The sequence below is a fragment of the Mesocricetus auratus genome, unplaced genomic scaffold (genome assembly GCF_017639785.1).
Source record: "Mesocricetus auratus isolate SY011 unplaced genomic scaffold, BCM_Maur_2.0 Super-Scaffold_100025, whole genome shotgun sequence".
Classification (NCBI taxonomy): domain Eukaryota; kingdom Metazoa; phylum Chordata; class Mammalia; order Rodentia; family Cricetidae; genus Mesocricetus; species Mesocricetus auratus.
In genome coordinates this window covers 15,135,579-15,156,477 of record NW_024429206.1, presented here as the reverse complement: position 1 = coordinate 15,156,477, position 20,899 = coordinate 15,135,579, and the positions used below count along the sequence as shown (strand labels likewise).

General features: G+C 48.9%; 1 protein-coding gene across 7 annotated transcripts in view; it reads left to right on the top strand.

Moving 5' to 3' along the window:
- Positions 1–20,899, top strand: part of Pitpnm2 (phosphatidylinositol transfer protein membrane associated 2) — a 127,664-nt gene that overhangs the window by 17,472 nt on the left and 89,293 nt on the right. For all 7 annotated transcript variants that reach the window (XM_040731154.1, XM_040731156.1, XM_040731155.1 and 4 more), the window contains exon 2: positions 14,669–14,769. The gene's annotated coding sequence lies outside the window, so the exon portion shown is untranslated. The remainder of the gene's footprint in view (positions 1–14,668; positions 14,770–20,899) is intronic.

Genomic DNA, 20,899 nt, shown 5'->3' with positions numbered 1-20,899 from the left:
TATCCTGGGGACCAAGCCCAGGTCACCAATTTTGTTGCAAGTCCCTTTACCTGGTGACCATCTTTCCAGCTCAAAAGCTAGTTTTATTTGTTGGCAGTAATGGGGGTTGAACCTAGGAGCTCATGCATGTTAAGCATGTGTTCTAGGATAAAACCAAACAAGCCCCGTGACTGTGTTCTCATAGGAACTAAATCTGGTCACACTTGGTTAGGTCTTACACTACTTCACTGTGACCTCACCTTAGCTGATTATGTCTTCAAAGACCCTGTGTCCAAAGCAGTGTTTCTGAGAAGAACATGAACTTGGGGCGACACTATTCAGCTCTGTAGTTGTTAAATGAATGGCTAATGGGTGTGAACAGACATCCTTGCACAGCTGTTTGTGTGTGCATATGCAGGGACATCTCTCTTGATCTAGGGTAAGGTGGGGTGGTTCCAGGATCCCCTTTTCTCTCTCCCCCACTGCTCTGAGCCTAGCATAATGACCACCTTCAGACTCAGCCCTTTTCTAGCTGGGAGCCCTGATACTTATTTCAGGGAATCATGACTTGTGGGGTGTTCTTTTCCTTTCTGCTCATGACCTCAGAGTCTTACTGGTTTCTCTTTCCTTCCCCTTGGCGCCAAGAGGGAGATCGGAATGGCTCTGTGACTTTGGGCAGATCAGCACCCTCTTGGAACTTCAGTATTAGCCTACAAATGGAGTCTGACTGGCTGCTGCCCACTGCTTCCTTCAGTTTGTAATTAGTTCCAGTTTTCCAGCTGAGAAAATTGTAGACAAGAAGCATGCCTTGGGGCTTATGAGACTGGACTCCAGTCCAGAGGCGGTCGTTCTTGCCACTCTGCACAGATATCTGTGCCACCTCCTGCAGAAAGCCCTCTTTGACTAGCCTGATATGCCCTGTGTATGGTGCATCGACTCACAAGGGCTAGCTGGCTGTCCCGTGGTGTGCAGGCATGTGCATGTTTGTGCACCTGCTGTGGTTTCCCTGCCCTCCTTTTCTCTCGCTCCCTAACACAGGCAGGAACTCTTGCATCTCTCCTCTCCATGTTCCCCAAGTAGAATGCCCAGCCTAGAACTTGCTACAGCCTCATAAAAGCAAAAGATGATTAAACACTAGGTGACCTACCAAATTGGAAAAAAAGGGGTATGTGTACCAGAACCACAAAGATGATTTGGGTGACAGAGAGGCATTTGATCAAATTTATGGTTTTACTCTGAAAGACAAAAACTGAGGGGCAGGTGAAGTCTTCTGCATGATATTATCACCCACCAGCACTCACTGCCCCTTATGAACTAGCCAAGAGTTCTAGTGCAGATTCCAAATCAGGTCTGAGGAGCCCGCTGCTCCTGGGCATTACAGCAAGACAAGTGGGGTCCCAGAACCAAGTGCAGCTAGAGACACAAAATGTCTGTAAATGTCACTTCAAGGCAAACACTTCTCTCTGTAGTCACTGGTCTAGATTCAAGCAATACAATTGTCTGGAACAAAGAAGTATGCATAAGTCTTAGAAAGGCGGTTTTAAATATTAATTAAAAATTAATGTTTTGAGTGGATACACTTGCCTTAGGTTTGTAAAGTAGATAAACTGGAAAAAGACCAGCAGTGTAGTAGTCAGACAATATGGCAGTCAGTTAGAAGATAAGTAAACACCTGCCATCAGCTTCTAATGTGTCAGCGGAAACTGGCTGGTGATCTCGGTGGGGAGGAGCCCTCTGACACCTGTTTGCTTGGTGTTAGGAGATGGGGGCCACATTTTAATAAGTATGATACTCAGGCATTTCAGGCAGCTGCCTCCCTAGTACCCAACAACTCAGGAAACAGAGGGGCAGTAATGTGCAGGGTATATTGCAGAGTGCTCCAGATCTCCCAATGGAGTTGTTCTGATGAGTCTCCCAGAATGTTCCAGAACATATTTGGGCACCATTAAGTCATCATTACAGAAGCCAGATGTCCATTATCTCAGTCCCGGATGATGAATGCAATTCTGGGAAAGACAAACCATGCTCTCTCCCAGAGTGGGTCTCAGGATGTCCCATTGGCTGTGAGGTCCCTTCCTTGACATCCCAATGCCACTTGTAGACTGGAAAGTTGTACTGTGTATCCAGGAGAGGTAGGTTAGAGGAGCAGGGTAAATTACTACCTCCTGCCAGAAAGCAGAGCTCAGCTCCTGCCCCAGCATCATCTACACGAGAGCACCTTGCCAGGGAGCCCATCCTATTTCTTAACCTTTATCTTTCAGTTCGGTTGATGACTGACTCACAGGACTGAAGGAAGCTAAGGGATGATAGATGGTGTTCCCTCATCACAGACTAGGCTCTTTTCTGAGACCACAGATGAGAGATGAGTGTGTGTCCTCTAGGGCTTTCAGGCTAATGTGACTGGGACCCCCCTGCCATACTTCCTTTCTCAATGGTCTTGCCTCCTTCCTAGTTCTTGGGTTTTGTGATTTCTCACTTCTACCTTTTTTTTTTTCATCAAAGGAGGTTTCTTGCCACCCTAAGGGGGCTAGTTTGGTTGCCATAGTGTAACGTGAATATATCACCACACCATAGGACTAAGATCCTGTGCCATAACTTTTCTCCAATCCATATGGTGACTGGCTAGTCAGCCTAGTAGGGGCTGCTGCCATCCTGCTTGGCCAGCCTGTGAGTATGACAGAGTTGGAGGTGAATACACAGGAGTTCTTCAATTAGGCATTCGGTAATCCTGGGAGAGTCCAGAACTGAGTCAGCTCATGGAAGAGTTTGGTAGTTGTGTTAGTTCTGTTTTCTTAGGTTTTTTTTTGGATCATTGAATGAGGTTTGCAGAATTCATAATTATTCTAAAAATGTATTTTAAAGTTATTTTAACCACTCATTATTTTCTTTGCATTTTGCCCCTGCCCCATTTTCATTCCCTCACCTTCCCTCCCTTTCTCCTCCCTAGATGGGGGTTAGGGGTTGAGATAGGGTTTCATGTAGCTCAGGCTGGCCTCAAACTTGTTAGGTAGCTTAGCCTGGTCTTCAGCTCTTGATTCTCCTGCCTCCACCTCCCAGCTAGGATTACAGGTGTGTGCTACCACATCCAGCTTTTCGTTCTGCTGTTTTAAAACAAGCATCAGATGCCATCATTTCAAGATAATTATTAAAAATCAGATACTGTAAAGGTCCATTAATTGCACCATTGGTGGTATGCATCACCTTTAATATCCTGAATCTTATTCATGCCTGTATTGTAACCACTCAAGACTTAGAGTTTGCTAGTATCCAAAGAACATGATTTGTAAAAATTTATTTATTTTTATTTTATATACATTGGCATTTTGCCTTGGGTGTCAAGGTCCCCTGGAACTGGAGTTACAGATAGTTGTGAGTTGCCCTGTGGGTGCTGAGATTGAACCTGGGTCCTCTGGAAGAGTAGTCAGAGCTCTTAACCACTGAGCCATCTCTCCAGCCCCCAAACACGATTTTTCAATGTTTTTCTTTACTATTCATTAATCATTTGCTCACTCATCCATTTTTGAAAAACATATGGCAAAACATTGAAAAAAATTGCACATGGCACATGACTAAAGATAAATTTGATTATGTCTGTGATTTATGGAACTAAAACATAATCAGGAAGGCCTGGTGTGTTTTTTTTTCTAAAATTTCTTGGATAAACAATGCATTTTATATTTGATAGCAACTTGAAAAGGGTCTGTGTACAAAACCAGACTTCTTGCCACCCTTGTTTTCAATGTTTTAATTTTCCTCTCCAGGGACAATGATAGCTCTGTGTGTGTGTGTGTGTGTGTGTGTGTGTGTGTGTGTGTATATGTGTGTGTGTGCATGTGTAGCTGTATATATGTTTGTGTATGTGTGTGTCTATTTTTATGAGTGTATGTGTTTGTGTGTTTATGTGTATGTATGTGTGTTTGTGAGTGCTTATTTTGTGTATATGTGTATGTGTACATGTTTGTATGTGTATATCTGTGTCTGTATGTTTGACTGTGTTTGCATTTTGCATGTGTGTATGTATGTATGTTTATGTGTGATTATGTATATGTATGTGCTCTCCAAGACATTCTCTGCATATATCAATATATAATATTGTTTTAAAGAACAGAAATAGCTGCCTACTGCTATGCACTGCATTTTGAACTCACTGAAGTGTAAGTTGCCGAGGGAGCTCCTTCCTGTTGGTACATTTAGCATTGTCAGATTCCTCAACTGCTGGGCTCTGTGTTCTGCAGATGGGCTTTACTAGGGATGGGTGTTGGTGGAGTCCACAGTGGTGCTAGGAGATGGGAGACCAGGGTACTGCACCGGGATGCTGGCTATCATGGTTCTCACGCAGACACCCTGTCAGCTGTGGAACACAGTTCTGAAGGCTGCCTGGCCAAGGTGGTGGGGTGTTTTCCTTCTACTTGTGGCATCACAGCATATGGCATGTGAATGTGAGAGGTTTTAACCTCAAAACCCCAGGCGAGGAAAGAGGTTTTAAGTAAAATGAAAATCTGAGACAAGTCTGGGATAAAAGGCTTCCTTGGCCTTGCCTCTCCTGTCATTTTGTCCATCACAGGGTATCTAAGAAACAACTGGAGCTTTCTGGGTCCCCCGTGGTCTGGCCTGATAAAAAGTTTTCTTTTAGAAAAGCGTGTTTTGTACCTAGGAGGACCTTCAACAAGCTTGGGTTGCACAGGTCTGTAAAATTAAAATGAATTTTCCAAAAAGGACATTGTAAGGTGCTACAGTTCACAGAAGGGGTGGGGCTGGGTGGATGGTTGGTTAGTCTGCGTTTAGTAAGGACACAGAAGGGGTGGGGCTGGGTGGATGGTTGGTTAGTCTGCTTTTAGTAAGGACAGAGTTCAGAGGATGGAGGCACTAGAGAAGAGGTGGCGGCAGCGATGGCATCGACCATTTTCCCTGTTCTGTATGCGTGAAAATCGTCAATGCAGTGACTGTCCCATCTGTGTAAAGCACACGTGAAAACACAGCTCACTAGTGCCTTCCTCTTATGGCCAAACGGACAGGAAGAAATAGAAAAGCCCAATCTAAAGAGGAGGCACAGAGAGCTGTGTTGCGTGGCCCACTAGCCGGTAGTTCTTGGCCCACCTTGATAGGTGAGAGCTTGGCCAGCCCTGGAGCTCACTTACTCCCTGGGGTCTGGTTTGGGAGCTTTAGAGAAGTCAGTGCCAGAAATAGTGATTGGGCCAGCTGGCCCTCCATGTCTTGAGGTCCTGTGCCCTAACCGGGAAGCAAGCTGCCTAATTGGACTGTGTTTGCAGGCGTGGCTCCTGCCTGACACAAGTGAAGCTCCTAATGACCCGGGTATAGCTCTCCTTGTGATTTTCCTGTTTTCTGAGGGCTTGGATAGCATTTGTAAGAAGAGCATTTGCCTGGCTCTTCTAGATGCACCTGGGCAGAGCAGGTGTCCGTCTAGAACCTTGCAGTGGCTTAGAGCAGCTGCTCATGGGTACTCCCCTCTGCTGGGCTCAAGATTCCAAGTTGCAGGGAGAAGCTTCTTGGAGATACCCTGCCTACCCTGCTGAGGTGCTAGGTGTTCTGTCAGTGAAAGTCCTTACCCACACTGGATTTGTTCTGGGGGTGGGGGGCAGGGAGTGGGGGGGGGCAGTGTCACTGAGCCTCAGTGATGTGCTGTGGTCAGCTACAACGTACTCATTCAGGATGGACAGCATTGCCTCTAATATGAACGGGACTCTACACCTCTGGCTTTGGTCACTGTCCTCCGTCCACAGGGGAGGTTTGGGGTGTTTGCACACAGAGAGACCCCTGGCCTGAAGTTTGCTCATCTCAGCACCCAGGAAGTAGTTAGAACAATGTGATCATTTTACAGACAAAACAGATTCCAGGAAGCTGGTACCATCCAAACCTGTTCAAGCTGGTGGGAGGGAGCGGGGTCAGAGCTATCAGACTACAGTGCATTTATTTTCTGGTCTCACAACATTCTGTTGGGAGTATTTGTTTCTTCATTTTTGAGACAGGGTGTTGCTCTATTCCAGGCTAGCCTGGAACACACAGTCTTAGACTGGCCTTGAACTGGAACTCTTCTTGCTTCAGTCTCTGGAGTTGGGAATACAAGCGTGGGCCACCATGCCTGGGGCTTATTTTATGGTATTCTATAAAGACCATTATTATTTGTGGATCTTCTGAAAGGAGTAAGCTTTCCGTGTTTCAAGACTGAATTGAGGACTCTGTCCTGTTTCCTGACTGCCCCTGAAGAGCAGACCCAGCCCTGGAGATCATTCTTTGTCCCTTCAAACAGCAGTTTCTTTTGCTTTTTTGTTTTGTTCCGTTTGAGACAGTGTCTCACTATGTAGCTTAGGCTGGCTCTGGGAACTCACTGTGCAGCCCTGGCTGGCCTTGACCTCTGTTCTGTCTCAGCCTCCCAAGTGCTAGGCTATCACCACTTCTAGCTTCGTGGGGGGTCACTTTAGATTGTAGGTAGAACAAGTTTTGCTTTGGGCTCATACGTGAAGAAGCACGGCTTTTCCTGCTAGTACACCCCAGGGAAGCCCCTGCCAGTGGCCGCGTGGGGCATGGACGAGCAGCTCTCCTTGACTCACCAGCTGTCAGGGAGGGAGCATGACTCCCCGCATTCACCGGGCAATGTGATCAGCACTGACACAGCCTCTTCACGTGGGTGGTGAGCATGTGCTCCTCATTAAGAAAATTGCTACTTTAGAACAGGCTCTGAAAAGAACTTTTTTTGCCTTTACTAAATTTAAGAAAATAATAATAAAACAACCCACCCGACACCCTAAACTTAAAAAGAAAAAAAAACTTGACGTCAACCCAGAAGAAAAAAAAAACTATCAAGGTCCAGTATGGAGTTAGAACTTGGCAGAGACATGGACAGAGCAAAGAAGACATTCTTACTGAGCAAAACTAATGCCACCGTTCCCCACTTGCTGAGGTTAAAACCTGAGCCATGCTGGAGAGCGACAGAAACTGCTTTCAGATAGACAACTGAATTGATTTGCTCTGAGAGTTCCCAGTCATCCCCTGCAGTCATTCTGCTGGCTGGCCACATGAAACCTGGTTTGGAACATTTGACTACTGAAGAGACCCTCAACTGGAACTTGACTGTCATGAATGCTGAGCTCAGTTACATCTGGGGTGTCAACCACCTTCCTGGGGCCCTACACCCAAGCCGCAGGTGACTGAGGCTGCCCGTGGGCATAAGCCACAGAGGCATAAATAGGAGATGGCCTCTCTGGTTCTCCATGGAAGAGAGTGGTGGGCTGCTGTTTCAGTCTCTATGGTCCGGCCTCCGGCACAGTGAGTGTTCTTGGAAGGGCCACGTGTTTGACAATACTTTACATATCCAGTAGCCAGATGGTCCAAACAACCCATCAGTGGTGTGGTATGTAAATATTTCCCATCATTACCACAGTGCGGCTGTGCTGACACTAACAAGGATGAAGAGTAACGGCGTGGAGCCCCTGACAGCCAGTCGGGCCAAGGCAGGCCTGCAGAGCCACCTCCGACACCCTGGAGGCTTCAGGCCAGCATGGCCTCTGACTGTCCTTCCCCAAATACTCAGGCCCTGAGAAGCACCACATCCCCCAACTCTTCACCAACACAAGGTTCCCTTCTCAGGAGCCACTGCTTTCCAGCTTGCAAGGATTCTATGGCCCAGCTGTTTCCCACTTCACTTTGTTTACCAAGAAGCACATAGCTAAGTTTTTCTTTTCATTCACTTGATTACAGATTGCCCGCCACTAGAAATCTTGGTATAGATGTTTGTTTTCGTCTCATGTAGTGATTATCCTGGATAAAGCTCCTATCATGTGCTTATAGTATGATTACCGCCTGCCCAGTTGTTCTGTGTCAGATCTCCTAGATTATCAACGCAGATATTATTAGCAATATTATTAGCAAATTAATCTGATTTGCTTTTCACAGTAAAGGTGTGTGTGTGTCTCTGTTCGTGTATATGTATGTGTTCGTGTGTATCCATGTATGTTGGTGTGTTTGTACGTGTGTGTGTTCATGTGTGTATGTGTGTGTGTGGGGGGCAGCTCACTATGTAGCGTACACTACATATTCACCATCCCCTTCATTCTCTGCTAGCATTCCGGGCATTCGTCCCCATGCCCTGCTTTATTGTCATTCCTGTTTATCATCAAATTGGATGCTGGTGTCCATGCAGCAAATTAGGGACCTGTGGGTTTTTTTCATGTTGTTCTGCCATCCTCTGGGGCTCCTCTGGAGTTCTCCTCTGGAGCTGTCTGTCAGTCAGCTGGCTGGTTAGTTGGGGCTGGAAAGGGAGAATGTGCAGTACCGTGGGTGCCCTAAACTCACGGCCTCACCTGCGGTCTGCTTGGGTTTGGTCATGCTTCCACACTCCCTTCGGTGAGTGCAGGGCTGTGGGATGCCGGGGCTGAGTGGGGATGCTTTTTAGAGAATATTTAGGTCACATTTATACTGAGAAGATGAGGAAACCAAGTCTCAGATAGTAGGACTGACTGATGTAGACTCTCCAGCTGGAACTCTGGTCTCAACCACACACTAAAATTACTTGTTATATAATAAGTCCCACCATGTTCAGGTCCCCACTCTGGACAGTGCAATACATGACGGAAGAGCTGGAGCTAGTCAGCACACGGTCGTTAGGGAAGCTCTCAGCTCCAGTGCAGCTGTGGGACCTCGGCACCCACCCCGCTGGGATGCCAGGAGTGGAAAGTCAGTCTCTTCCCAAGCCTCACTGAAGCACTGGCTCCTCGCAGTGACTCATGTGTGGAAGAGGACAAAAGGCCCTTCCTAGACTCCCTTTAGGAACAGAAGTCTCTGCAAATCCCTCAGCCACACCACAGCTGCCTTTTGTTGCCTGTTGTGGCCTCAGACTCTGCTGTTAGTCTCTCGTGTGTTAGCCTCTCATACATTTGCTTCCGGGTGGCAACACCTCTGCTGGCTGGTGTCAGCTGTAACAGCTTGACTTGGGCCCCATTCCTGTGGCAAAAAGACCATGTTAGCGCTTGGCAGCACCAGCAGGGGCCCCTGTGTGCGTCCACTTCCCATGCCTAGGTCAGGCTTCTCCAGCTCAGAGACCACCAGGGAGCTGGCTTTCCGAAGGCACAAACTCTGGGCTGTTTCTTCTAGTCCCTCCTTTTCTTATTTTTCCATTGTGATGGTGTATATGAGACATGCTATTGAACATTTGACTGCTCTAAAATGTACAGTGCCAGGCAGGTGGTGGTAGTGCATGCCTTTAATCCCAGCACTTGGGAGGCAGAGGCAAGTGGTGAGTTCAAGGCCAGTCTGGCCTACAGAGCGAGTTCCAGGACAGCTAGAGCTGTCTTGAGAAACCAGAAAGAAAAACTATTCTAGGTTGTGCAAAAGAGTGACACTAAAATATACCATTATTGTTGGGCACCCATTAATCCATGGAACAGTCTCATGTGAAACTAAAACTCATTGATCACATCTGTCTGTCTGTCTGTCTGTCTGTCTGTCTCCCTGTTTCTCTCCTTTCAGCCTCTGGACCCTCATTCTGCTTTCCCTTTCTACCGGTCTGACCACCCTTACAATGGATGATCGGTATTCTCTTGTGACTGGTTTAATTCACTTGGCAGACTGTTTTCAGGGATTGTAGAGTGTATCTGAATCCCCCTCCTTCTTTACAGTGAATGTGCCCTGTATTGATGACCACATTTTGCTTACCTGGATCCCCCTCCTTGGATACTGGGGCTCCTCCCGCCCCCAGCTGTTGGACAGAATCCTGCCATGAATCTCGGTAGACACATACCTGTTTGCACACCTGCCTTCAGTTTTTAGCCAGGCTTCACAAGACAGAGGTTCAAACCTGGCACAGAGTCACTTCCAACCTACTCTGTTGGTTACACCAGGTCAAAGGGCCATTCAAAGGAAAGGAACACCACAAGGCCCTGGCTTCTTGAAGGCCATTAAAGTTGCAGTCTGTCATAACCACTCTGGCAAAGGTTTTGTGGACCTATTCAAGAGCTGACACTGTTGGCTGTTGCCTCTGGAGCACACAGATTCCCCTAGGTAGGCTCTCTGACACAGGGTCCTTGTGGATCACATCAGGTCATCCCTCAGTGGTTCCTCTTGGAGATGGCCACAGTCTCCCACTGGCACTGTTTTGTGTTGCTGAGACTGTGCCTCTCATTACATAATCTGTTATTCTGTGCAGCACCAGGCCCTGGTTACTTGTCAGAAGTTTCTAAAAGCCAGCTGAATCAGCTCCAGGCAACTGGGGGTGCTGCCTCTCCCTCATAGTATTAGTCACTCTGTACTTAGCTAAATTTAACTTTTTATCATCCAAATGATATTTTTGTGGGCTTGGGATTTTACATAATGCTACCAACTGCTGCAGGCTAAGAATTTCTCTTTTTCTGCTGTGTGTGTGTGTGTGTGTGTGTGTGTGTGTGTGTGTGTGTGTGTGTGTGTATGCGTGCTGGGTTTTTCCCCTATGAACTCTTGCACTCTCAAGGAAACATTGCTGGGTCCCTTTTCCTTGGCTCTTGCTTTCCTCACTCCCAGTATCATGCCTCAGCTCTGCACTCACCATCCGCCTGTTGGGAGGAGAAGAGCTCCTCATGGCTTCCCAATGACTCTACTCATGCTTCTGTCTGTGCTTAAGGGCTCTCCACTCTGAAAGTCTTGAGAGTCCCCACTGTCTGCATGCAGCATGCTGGGCCTGAGAAAGAGCAGCTCAACTCGAGTAGTGTGGTGGATGAGCACATACAGAAGATGAAGCTACGAGAGCCAAGCACTGAGATGCTCAGCCAACCTGCGCAGACATGGGGTCCCAGAGGCAGGCTCTTTGTGGCTTCAGGTGGGGACACAGTGAAAGGCCAGGAATTAGACCCAGCTCTCAAAAGAGAGCTGTGGCATGGTGGTACCCCGCCTTTAATCCCAGCACTCAGGAGGTAGAAGCAGGATGATCCCTGTGAGTTAGTGGCCAGCCTCATCTACATGAGTTCAAAGCCAGCCAAGATTATATAGTGAGACCCCATCTCAAGGGTCGGGGAAAATAAGTAGAGCTGGAATGGCATGTGGGGAACTGGGCCTAGAGCTCAGACCCCTGCCTGTCTGAGCCCCCTGCCCAGAAGTGGCTGTGTGGTGGGCCCTCACCTCGGGGTCTGATGTGCACCCACGTGGCTACAAAGTAGTGAAGGTAGCAGCGGTATGGGCCCAGGAAGATGCTAATTGGTTGCTCTCACGGACCCGTTCTTGGAGATCTGCAAAGTCTGTATTAGTGTCCATTCTCTCGAATAATAAAACCAAGGCCCAGAGAGTCTTAGCAGCAAACTGGGCCTCAGAGCCTGACTTGAGAGCCCATCTGTCTATAGTCCTCCCCCAGAAAACAGTTTGGTCCCACTGCTTCTTCTAGGCTAAGTGCAGCCCAGAGTAGAGTACCCACAAGGGACTTATACTTAGTCCTATGTACTTACTATCCCTGATTTGGACACCCAGTTCCTACCAGACATTTTGGGTAGAGGAAGGAGGTTCAGATTGCAGGACCAAGAGAGGAACTCGTGTCATTGAGTAACCAATCTGTTCAGTTTTGATAGACTTCAAAATGCAGATGTATGTTTTTCTTGGTGTTAATTAAGTGACTGACGTTGGCCTGGAGATATAGCCCAGTGGTGAGCATTTGCCTAGCATGCATGAGGCCCTAGGTTTAATACCCAGTGCAACAACAGACAAGCAAACTAAATCATATATTTTATTTAAAGATTAAGGAAGACTGGAAACATGTCCACACAGAAACTTGTCCACAAGCGTTCACAGCAGCTTCTCACAATTGCTAGCACTGTCCAGATGTCAAAAGGCAGATGAACAGAAGCGAACGTGTTCTCTCCACTCAGCAGAATGTTGCTCAGTTATAAGAAGGAACGAAGTAAGCTGTGGCTGTGGCTCAGAGGCAGAGAGCTTGCCTAGCATTTGTGAGACTTTGAGTTCAGTCACGGGCACTGCAAAAAAATTACATTAAAAATTAAGACATTAGAAAAAGGAATTGCATACTATGACTTGCTGTGGTCTCTGAAAACACAGCCCTAAGAAGCCAGACGTGAAAGGGCTGATACTGTATGACTCCTCTGATGCGAAATGTCTAAAATAGGCAATCTACATAGACAGAAAGCAAATTAGTGGTCCCCAGGGGCTGGGGGGAAGAGAGAATGAGAAGTGACTCTCATGGGTACTGGGTTTCTTTGAAGGATGACAAAAATGTTGCAGACTAAGATGGCATGATGGCTGCACAACCTTGTAAATAGACTAATAAGCACTAATGATAATAACTGCTTTCAAAGGGTGAGCTTTGTGGCATTGTAGGGTATATGTACATTTCTTTTAAAAATGCTTTTTCATGGCACTCGAAGGCCATGGACAGTTTGCTTTGGAGCCACCTGCCTCAAACCATGTCAGCTAGGGTGGAGACAGCAGGGCTGGGCTCAGTCTCACTACCCACCCATAGCTTGAGGCATGCGGACGGCTGGGCAAGGGAGCTGTTTGGCACTCCACCAACCCAGCATGCTTTAAGTGTTTCTTTGACATTTATTTGGTGGGGATGAGGAGAGACTGATATTCTATTAATGGAACCAATTCACTTCACTGACTGAAACAGCATCGGGGATCTGAAAACTTTTTAGGAAAATTCCAACTCTTGCTGTTTTTGTCTCTCAAGCAGGTTTAGTTTGGTTTTCTTTTCTCTCTCCCCTGCAATTCTCCATATCTATGAGGGGCATTCTAGAGATTCAAGTTTTAACACTTAAGGCAGCAAAATGGTTTTGTTCCTGCTCCTAGGAACAGCAGCACACACTGTATAACCCACATGTGGAGCAGGCATGCAACGGATTTCAGCAAGGGGATTACCTCACTTCTCCCCTGGTATGTTCCAGGTCGTTGAAGGGAACTTGGGTTGGCCAGTGGTATGTTTTTGTTTCATTCTAACAGGGTTCTGTGCACCTGTCCTGAGCTCTGATCTGCAAGTGACTGTCATGAGGCCTGCTATTTAACCTGGTGCTGCATGCATCTCAGATCTTCAGTGGATTTGGACAGGGACAGAAGTTCCCACAGAACCCCTCTTTGCTTTTTTTTTTTTTTTTTTTTTTGGTCCCAGAGTGCTTCTTTCCCCTAGTCTCTGCAGAAGTGATTCTGCTGGGTGTGAGTCACCATTGACCTTTTCACCCATGGGGAGGCTAGTCATGTAGAATGGAGGGGCTTGCCTGACAAAACAGGCTCACCACTGACCAAAGTGTTACCATGGGAAACCCTCAACTCTCCCCACAGTTTCCCTTACGGCACCTTGAATATAGGGACGCTAAATGATGACCTCATAGCTGTTGAGAAGTGTGCAGTGAAAACTAAGAATCGGGATGGTATGGTTGTGTGGCGCTGGGGAAGCTGCAGCACCAGGTGCTTGTAGAGTGAACGGAACGGGCAGCCCGGGCTGTTGCCCCCACTGGGCTGTGGGGGCCTGGGATGGTCCGCTGACTCAGGGGTCAGGAGAGTGTAAGGATGTGTGCGTGATCACAGGGTCAGAGGCAGGGACACCAAGGAGCCGGGCCCCAGAAGTTGCTTGCTCCCTCACCACGGTGCTCCCTGGGGTGTAGGATGGGCAGCGTGGGTGGTGTGTGAAGAGCCGCCGTTCCCTGCAGCCACACCTCCCACAAGTGTGCGTGGATCTCTCTCTGCACATCCCCATTCCCCGTTTCTCTCCTCTGGCTCTGCTGGCTGTGCTGCTCACTGGCAGCTGATCACTTTGTCATCCTGACCTTCCATTAAGCGCCCCTTGGGCTTTAGGCTTACCACTGTCCAGACTGCTCTGACAGGACTGTTGTCTTACCGGATCTGGGGCTTGACATCAGCTTTTGATGTGGGACTGTTCTGGACTTGGTTATTGGTCCCTGAAATACTCCAGTGCCTAACTGGCTGGGGAACTGCAGGGGAGGTCTTTGGAGGGCCTCTTGGATAGCTGTCTGTTGCTAGGCACAGGGAAGTGAGACTCCTAAATGTGTCTGACAGATAAGTGCTGAGCTGTGATGTGGACATGAACATGTCTCAGGTTCCTGTGGCAGCCCTAGGCGGAGCAGTGGCTTCATTGGTCTTGTGGATATTCTGTTTTCTGTAAGGCCAGTTGGACCCGGGACTCCCTGAAAATCCAGTTCTCTCTTTTTTATCTTATTTTATGAGCTTAGTTTTGCTCTCTGGGTACTGAGTAGAAGTGGGCATCTGTTCCTACCATGTCTAAAGAAAGGGTCTTAGAGGCTTACTGGCAAGGCTGGAGGCTACCTGTATCTTCCAATGAAATGTCCAGCCAGGTGTCTCCCGACTCCTTCCTGCTTTGCCTAGTTTTCCAGCTGCACCTACCCCACCACCACCCATGACCTGAACAGGGTCCTGAGGGAAACCCTTAGGTTGGAAGCCAAGAGTTCTGGTCATTTATAAGAAGGTAGCTGTGTAGTTTTCTTAACTGACAATGTGGAGGTATATCCATAACTGGTTTTGAGTTAGGCGTTTCCTCCCAGAATGCATTCACTAGGATTTGTAAAATGGATACCTCCCTGTCATCCACACCCCTCTGGCTCTCTTGCTCCACTAAGGCTTTGGGTCTGATTCTGCTCAGACTGAGGCTGGCAATTTCCCTGTTGATTGGTGTAGAGAAATGAGGTGCTCAGGTGGCTCATGTCTTTTCTCTTTGGGTCTCTCCCTGCAGGATGCTGGCACATGTGTCCTGGTTCCAATTCCCTTCTGTGGACAAACTGACCATTCCTCCTTCTGTGGTGGAGACATCGACAGAGCCTCTGAGATCCACAGGTAAAGACCAACTACCTATGCAGTGGCCTTGCCTTCCTGCCCAGTCTTTAAACTTGGGGATGGGGGGGGCACGGCTATTGGAGCTTTTGGCATTTCATTCTTTCCTTCTGACTGCTGTAGTAGACAGTGATCTATTGATTAAGTGAAAAATATCTTCATTAATTGGAAAGGTTTTCTGTCTCTGGTAGCCGCTGTTGGTCTCCGACATACAGAGCACACAAAGGGGATTCTTTGCTGTTTGCTCTCAGTGCTTATTCTGGGTCCTCTGTTCCAAGTGACAGACAAGGTAGGGGACAGGGTAGGCAGGAATTTTGATGTGAAGGTGACTTCTTCCTGGCTGGGGACCTCAGTGACCCTTTGGTCTCTTCAAAGAGCCAAGGCTGTGCTGCTTGCTTACCCTGTTGGCCACAAACTGTAGCAGTGACCCAGAAAGTGGTCTCCGTGTGCTCCCTTAGGCTTTATCACTCTGAACCCACTCTGCTTCTTATCCATTTTGTTTCCTAGACAACATCTCCTCTGCCCTGCTATTTCACATGAAGGTCTCTAGTAGGTAGGACAGGTGGTGAAGTTACTCTTTTTTTCCTCCCTAACTTCCTGTGGACACTCATCAGAAGGCTTGAGCTCTGGGTTGCAGGGGCTGCACATCCTTCTAGGGAAGAAAGCTGGAGGAAGGCTTACTGGCTCCAACCATCTTACTCCAGGGAGCTGAAGTCTCAGGTGTTAGACTTAGTCCCATAGCTGGCCAGCAGCAGACTTGGGTTCAGACCTAAGTCCAGACCCATAGCACACACCCCAGCTTTCCAAATGTGACGCCTGAGTCTTTGGGTTCCACCCTGACTTGCTCTTGGGTCCTTCCCTCTGGGCCCCTTTCTCACTGGGAAGCTCCCAGGGCACAGGGCTGCCTGGGCTGCCTCCGGCTTCTGCTTGCAGGCTGGCACCAAGAGCTGTTCTTTTCTCTAATTGCTCATTTGCTTCACTTGCCAAGAAAAGGCCTCCAAGTGCTAAGGAGAGAGCTGCTGCATTATGTTTTTTTGTTTTGTTTTACTCCACTTTCCAAGGTGTCTCTGCACAGGAGGGGTTATGGGAATAGTGACACCAGGGCACTCAGCCCCGACTCAGACTTGGTGGTCAGGTCTGAGCCCCATGGTTGGACATGTGCTAGTATAATTGGTTTCCAACATTAGGCAGGGCCCCTAGAGAACCCTGCCCCGTGAGACCTGAATGTTGATGTCACCTCCTGGTGCTCACAGGGACCCTGCCCCTGCTTTGGCTTCCTGTTTCCTTTCTCACAGGAAGGGGCTCTTTCCTGCTTAGCAGCTGCCATCAGTAAATTTGCAAAGGTGATAGCCTCACAGCCCGCCTACCCAAGGTCCTCAGTGATTTCCCTACGTCACTCCTGTATCCTGCAAACATTTATCAAATGCTTGGTGTACTTTAGGTGTATTGTGCCAGCCTGTAAACTCAGTAGAGGGGGTACTATTCCAGGTGTCTGGGATGCAGTTGTGAACAGAGCACACAGAAGCACCCATGTGAGCGGTTAGCATTCTGGTACACTCTGTGCTGTGCCAGTGTCCTGAAGTCTCCTCTACCTACTCTGTTTGCCAACTTCCTATCTTCCCTGCCAAGCCCATTTCAAGTCCTTCCTTATAAGCCCCCAACCCTTCCTTTTCATATTGTCTGCTGTACCTCTGATAGGATTATTGTCACCATGAGCTCTGAAGTGTTTGTGCTGTGAAAGGGCCTTTTCATGGGTAAGACTTTGTACCGCTCTTACTGCCTCCAGATCTGGAGCACAACAGGCCCAAATGGGATAATAGCATTTGCTCGCTGTAAGGCCTCTGAGCTGCCCTGGAAGTTTATAGTAACATGACGGGGATAGAACTCTGAGCAGGGTGGACAGCAGCTCTGTCAGGGGTAACTGAGAACAGGAATGCACCCCCTGCCCTCCTCTGCCTGGGTGAGGAAGGAAAGGACCCAACAGTTTATTTTTAGAGAAGCTTCTTGTTCCAGAGGATTGCCAATCTCTTAGCTTCCAGAAGGGTGGTGGCCTGGGGGTCCCAGCAGGACAACTGGCTTGTTTCTCAGCAGCCTGGCATCTTCTGCATTTGTCTGGCCCAGAGGCAGGGCATCATAGAGAGTCTGCCCCAAAGAGGGTCCCAGCTAGGGAGAGCATTTGCCCTCAGCATGTTAAACACTTCATTCTGAGTGACATTGTCTCAGCCTTGCCTGCACCTCGGCGTCCTTGAGGCTGGAGTGCAGCAAGGAGGGTCCTCCAGGCACAGACCTTCTTGGCTTCCTCCAGACTTCCTGGTGTAGGCTCAGGCTGGGAGGGGTGCTTCCTGCCATTGTCTGTGTGACAGGCCTCCAAGGTCACTGTCTTCTCCAGAGGAAGAGGGCCTGGGTAGGGCCTCAGCACAGCTGTATGGACACAGACTCTGGATGCCTGTCTACCTCCCTTATCTGTTTCTGGACCTGACCTAAGCCAGGACTTAGGTGGCTGTGTCACCTGGGCAGCTAACCCTCTGAGACACAGTGTCTCATCTCTCTTTGTGGTCAGCCTTTCCCTGTGTGAAAAAGTTGGCCAGTTATTCCCTTGGGTCTTGGACACATCACAGTCCCGAAGAGGAAAGGACAAAGTGGAAAGGACTAAATGACATGACAAGGAGTGAAGGAACCACCCTGAGGTCCCTGAGGATCAAGAGCTTGTCCTCAGCTCTCTGCTTTCCCCACAGTGCTGGTAGATGGCCTAGCCATACTGGGACCAGCTCCTGCTGGCTCATCTGGTCTCTTCTTGTGGTCTGATGGGCTACTTGGACTCACGACCAGCAGTATACAGGACACAGACCTTGCCACAGACCTCCAAGGCCTCCCCTCCCCAGGCATACACTCCCCCAGGACCCTCCTTTTCGATCTCCTTGGGTGTTGCCTACTTAGGCAGAGCACTGCTTCCTGCAGATGTGCTTTGTGTTCAACCAGGTGGCAGAGTGGGGCTGGTGCCTCTCTCTCCACACTCAGGCTCGCCTGCTGAAGATGCTTTGTGTTAGCCAGCTTTCTGTTACTGAGGTAATCATGCAGAAAGGTTTGGGTTGGCTGATAAGCTTAATTAGAGGCTCCTGTCCTGACTGGTTGTTCCTGTTGCTTTTAGGCCTGTTCTAGGTCTTATATCATGGTGCTGCATGTGGTATAGCAGAACTCTTCCCTGAAGGCCAGGAATGAAAGACAGAAGAGAAAGGGGGCGGGGTCTTTTTTCCTCTTTGAAGGCAAGTCCCAGTGTTCTAAGACCGCCCATTAGGCCCCACCTCTTAAACTTGTCTGACATCTCTCAATAATAATGCAGTAGCACAGTTTGTTCAGGATGTTCAACAAACTGGAAAGTGAGGCCTGGGAATACAACTTAATGGTAGAGTGTGCCTAGCATGTGTGAGGGAGGCCCTGTACTGTCAGAGGTGGGGAGGGGGGACTCTGAGGGAGACTCTCTGGGACTGACTGTGGATAGAGAGAGTGAGCAAGGGGAAGGATGGGGGGAGGGGTCAGAGAACGAGGAGGGCATGGTCCAGTAGGCTGGTGTGAAGGCCTTGACCTTGACTTGGAGTGACATGAAGCCATGAAAGCATTTGGACACTTGATGAGGATCAGCCTGTGGCTGCTGAGTCATGAACAGGCTGGAGGGTGGAGGGAAGAAGCATGGAGACAACCGCAATAATGGAGGTGGTGGGTGCTTGGACCTGGGAGTGGGTATTGAACTCTAGTCTGTCTTCAGGTAGACGTGGAAGGACTCTCTGAGGCTTTACTCCACAGTTAAAAGGTTTATATAGCCTTGGAGGACCCAGGAGGACCTTCTGATCTGATGCTTAATGTAAATTGTGGGGAAACAGAAGCCCAGTAAAGGAAGTTCTGTGTCCAAAGTCAAGTTGGTTAGTTACAGAGCCAGTTGGGATTCTGGTCTAAGTCCAGTAGTTTGCAGCTGAGCTGGGTGGTCCTTGGAGAAGGCTTGTGCAGGCATATGAGCCACAGGAAAAAGGACCAGCCCCCACGGCTACAGCTAAGCAGTGGAACCTGGCAGTGCCAGCAACACCGTGGGTGGCGGCCTCTGCTATGGGCAGGGCCCAAGGCTTTACACGCTGAAGGTTCTTGGCACTCCAGGCCTTCAGCAGCGCTCTCTGGGCCGCTGACCAAGATTTTGACTCTAGTTGGACTGCAGTGTGTTTGATATCTGAGGCCCCGGGCAAATCAGAGCCAAAGCTCAGGATGCTCTTCATTTAGCTTTGACTGAGCTTCTGAAGGAGGGCAGAGGCCAGGAGAGATCTTCCTGCCCTCCAGAAACTGACAGGTCCACCAAGGTGTGTGTGGTCGAGGTGGGGCAAAATGTCCATGCTCGAGGCATGTGCAAGACTGGCCAATGTCAGGGGATCACAGGTATGAAACAGCCTCTGTAGCCCCCAAACAACCCAGTGTTCACGACCAGAGCTCATGTCTACCATGAATCTGTAGGCCAAGGTGGAAACAGACATGCAGTTTGATTTTCCTTTGTGTTATTTAACTCAGCCTGCTCCATTCGCCATACAGACTGTTGAGGAGTAGTGGCATGGAGGTTGGCGTCACTGACTGCTTTATAGACTGCCTCTGGCACCTGCCCTTGGCTCTGGTGAACAACCTGGCAGTCATAGGACATAGCCAAGAACATGATACATAGGCAGAGCAGCAAGGCCAGGTACCAGGTGTTGGGGAGCCTGGCCAGACTCCAGGCTTCTGGAGAACTGGTTACTGTCATCTTCATGAGGATAGAGGGTGAGGGCAACAGAGCAGACACTTTCTGCCCTGAAAAATTAGCCAAGAGGCTGAGCATAGTAGCATAAGGTTGTAACTGCACTCAGGAGCTGAACTGAGAGAATTTTAAGTTCAGTGCCAAGATGGACTACTCTGTCTCCAAACAAAGCAAAATAAAACCCCAGCAAACAAAACGCTAAGGACTGGGGGCCTGTGAGGACACACCCTCTAGCTCCTTCCGCATCCTCCTCCAGGCTGCAGCCCCCTGCCTAGCCTCCTACAGTACTGGCCTACAGCATCTGACATGCTTTGCCCAATGGTTCTCTGCCATTTCTGTTGGGACTCAGATATAGACTGGTGTTCTAGGACCCTGAGACTGTCTGGGGACCCCCCTCCAAGGCTGGGTGCTATTTCCCTCATTGTGATAGCTTCAGGACTTACCCTTCTCTTGACTTTTGTCTCCCTATGGAAAGGGGGTTGCTGATTTACTCCTGGATTGAGGAGTGGCCTCAGTAGGCCAATTGTCAGACCAGCGTAAATTAAAGTATTCTGTGCTGGAGCTGTGCCAGGGTAAAAAGAAGCCAGGGCTGTGTTGTGCGGGGGCTCAAGGGGAGCCATTCTCTACTCTCTCTGGAAAATGCGTCCCCTCAGAGTCAGAGCTCCTTAGATCCCCTCCCCTTCACCTAAGCATTGTTCTTCCCCACTTGTCATTCAGAGGCCAGATGGCCTGGGTCATGGTCTTGGCACTTGACTGTGGAGGAGTTCGTGAAAGCACAAGTCAAGAGTGCGTTGGTAGCATCAGCAGGAACCTTAGCACCACCAGCCGCCTAGGGGTGGCCCACCTGGTGTCACAGATGCCCTTTTAAAAACTTGATTTTTAGTTAGCTCACAGAGGAGTAGCTTTCCACACACACTTCATTTTGGTTGGTTTCCCCTTTCCCAGACTCCCCCTTCTGCTCCCTACCCTTCTTTCTCATCTGTACCTTTTCCCGTAGCATTCTTCCTTTGCACTAGAAATAAGAAGAAGGTTCCTAGCAGTGCACTTGCTGAAGGCCCGACACTGCTGGGCTCCATGCTAGAGCTCTGGTTTTCTTTTGTGCACTGCTAGGAACCTTCTTCACAGTGTGCTGGCTGATTTCAGCCCTATGGCAAACTGGCTGAGCCGCCTGGGCAGGTCCCCTCAGCTCTCTGTGCCTCACTTTCCCCATCTGTGAAACGAAGCAGTATCAGGGCTTACTGTGAGTCTCTGTGAGCATTGAGCAGGTAGTCATCTGTGGAGTCCTGGGAGCAAACTGTACACATGTCAGCTGCTATGATCATTCCAGGCCCTGCCTGCCGGTGCTCTTTGCAGAGTCGGCCTTTA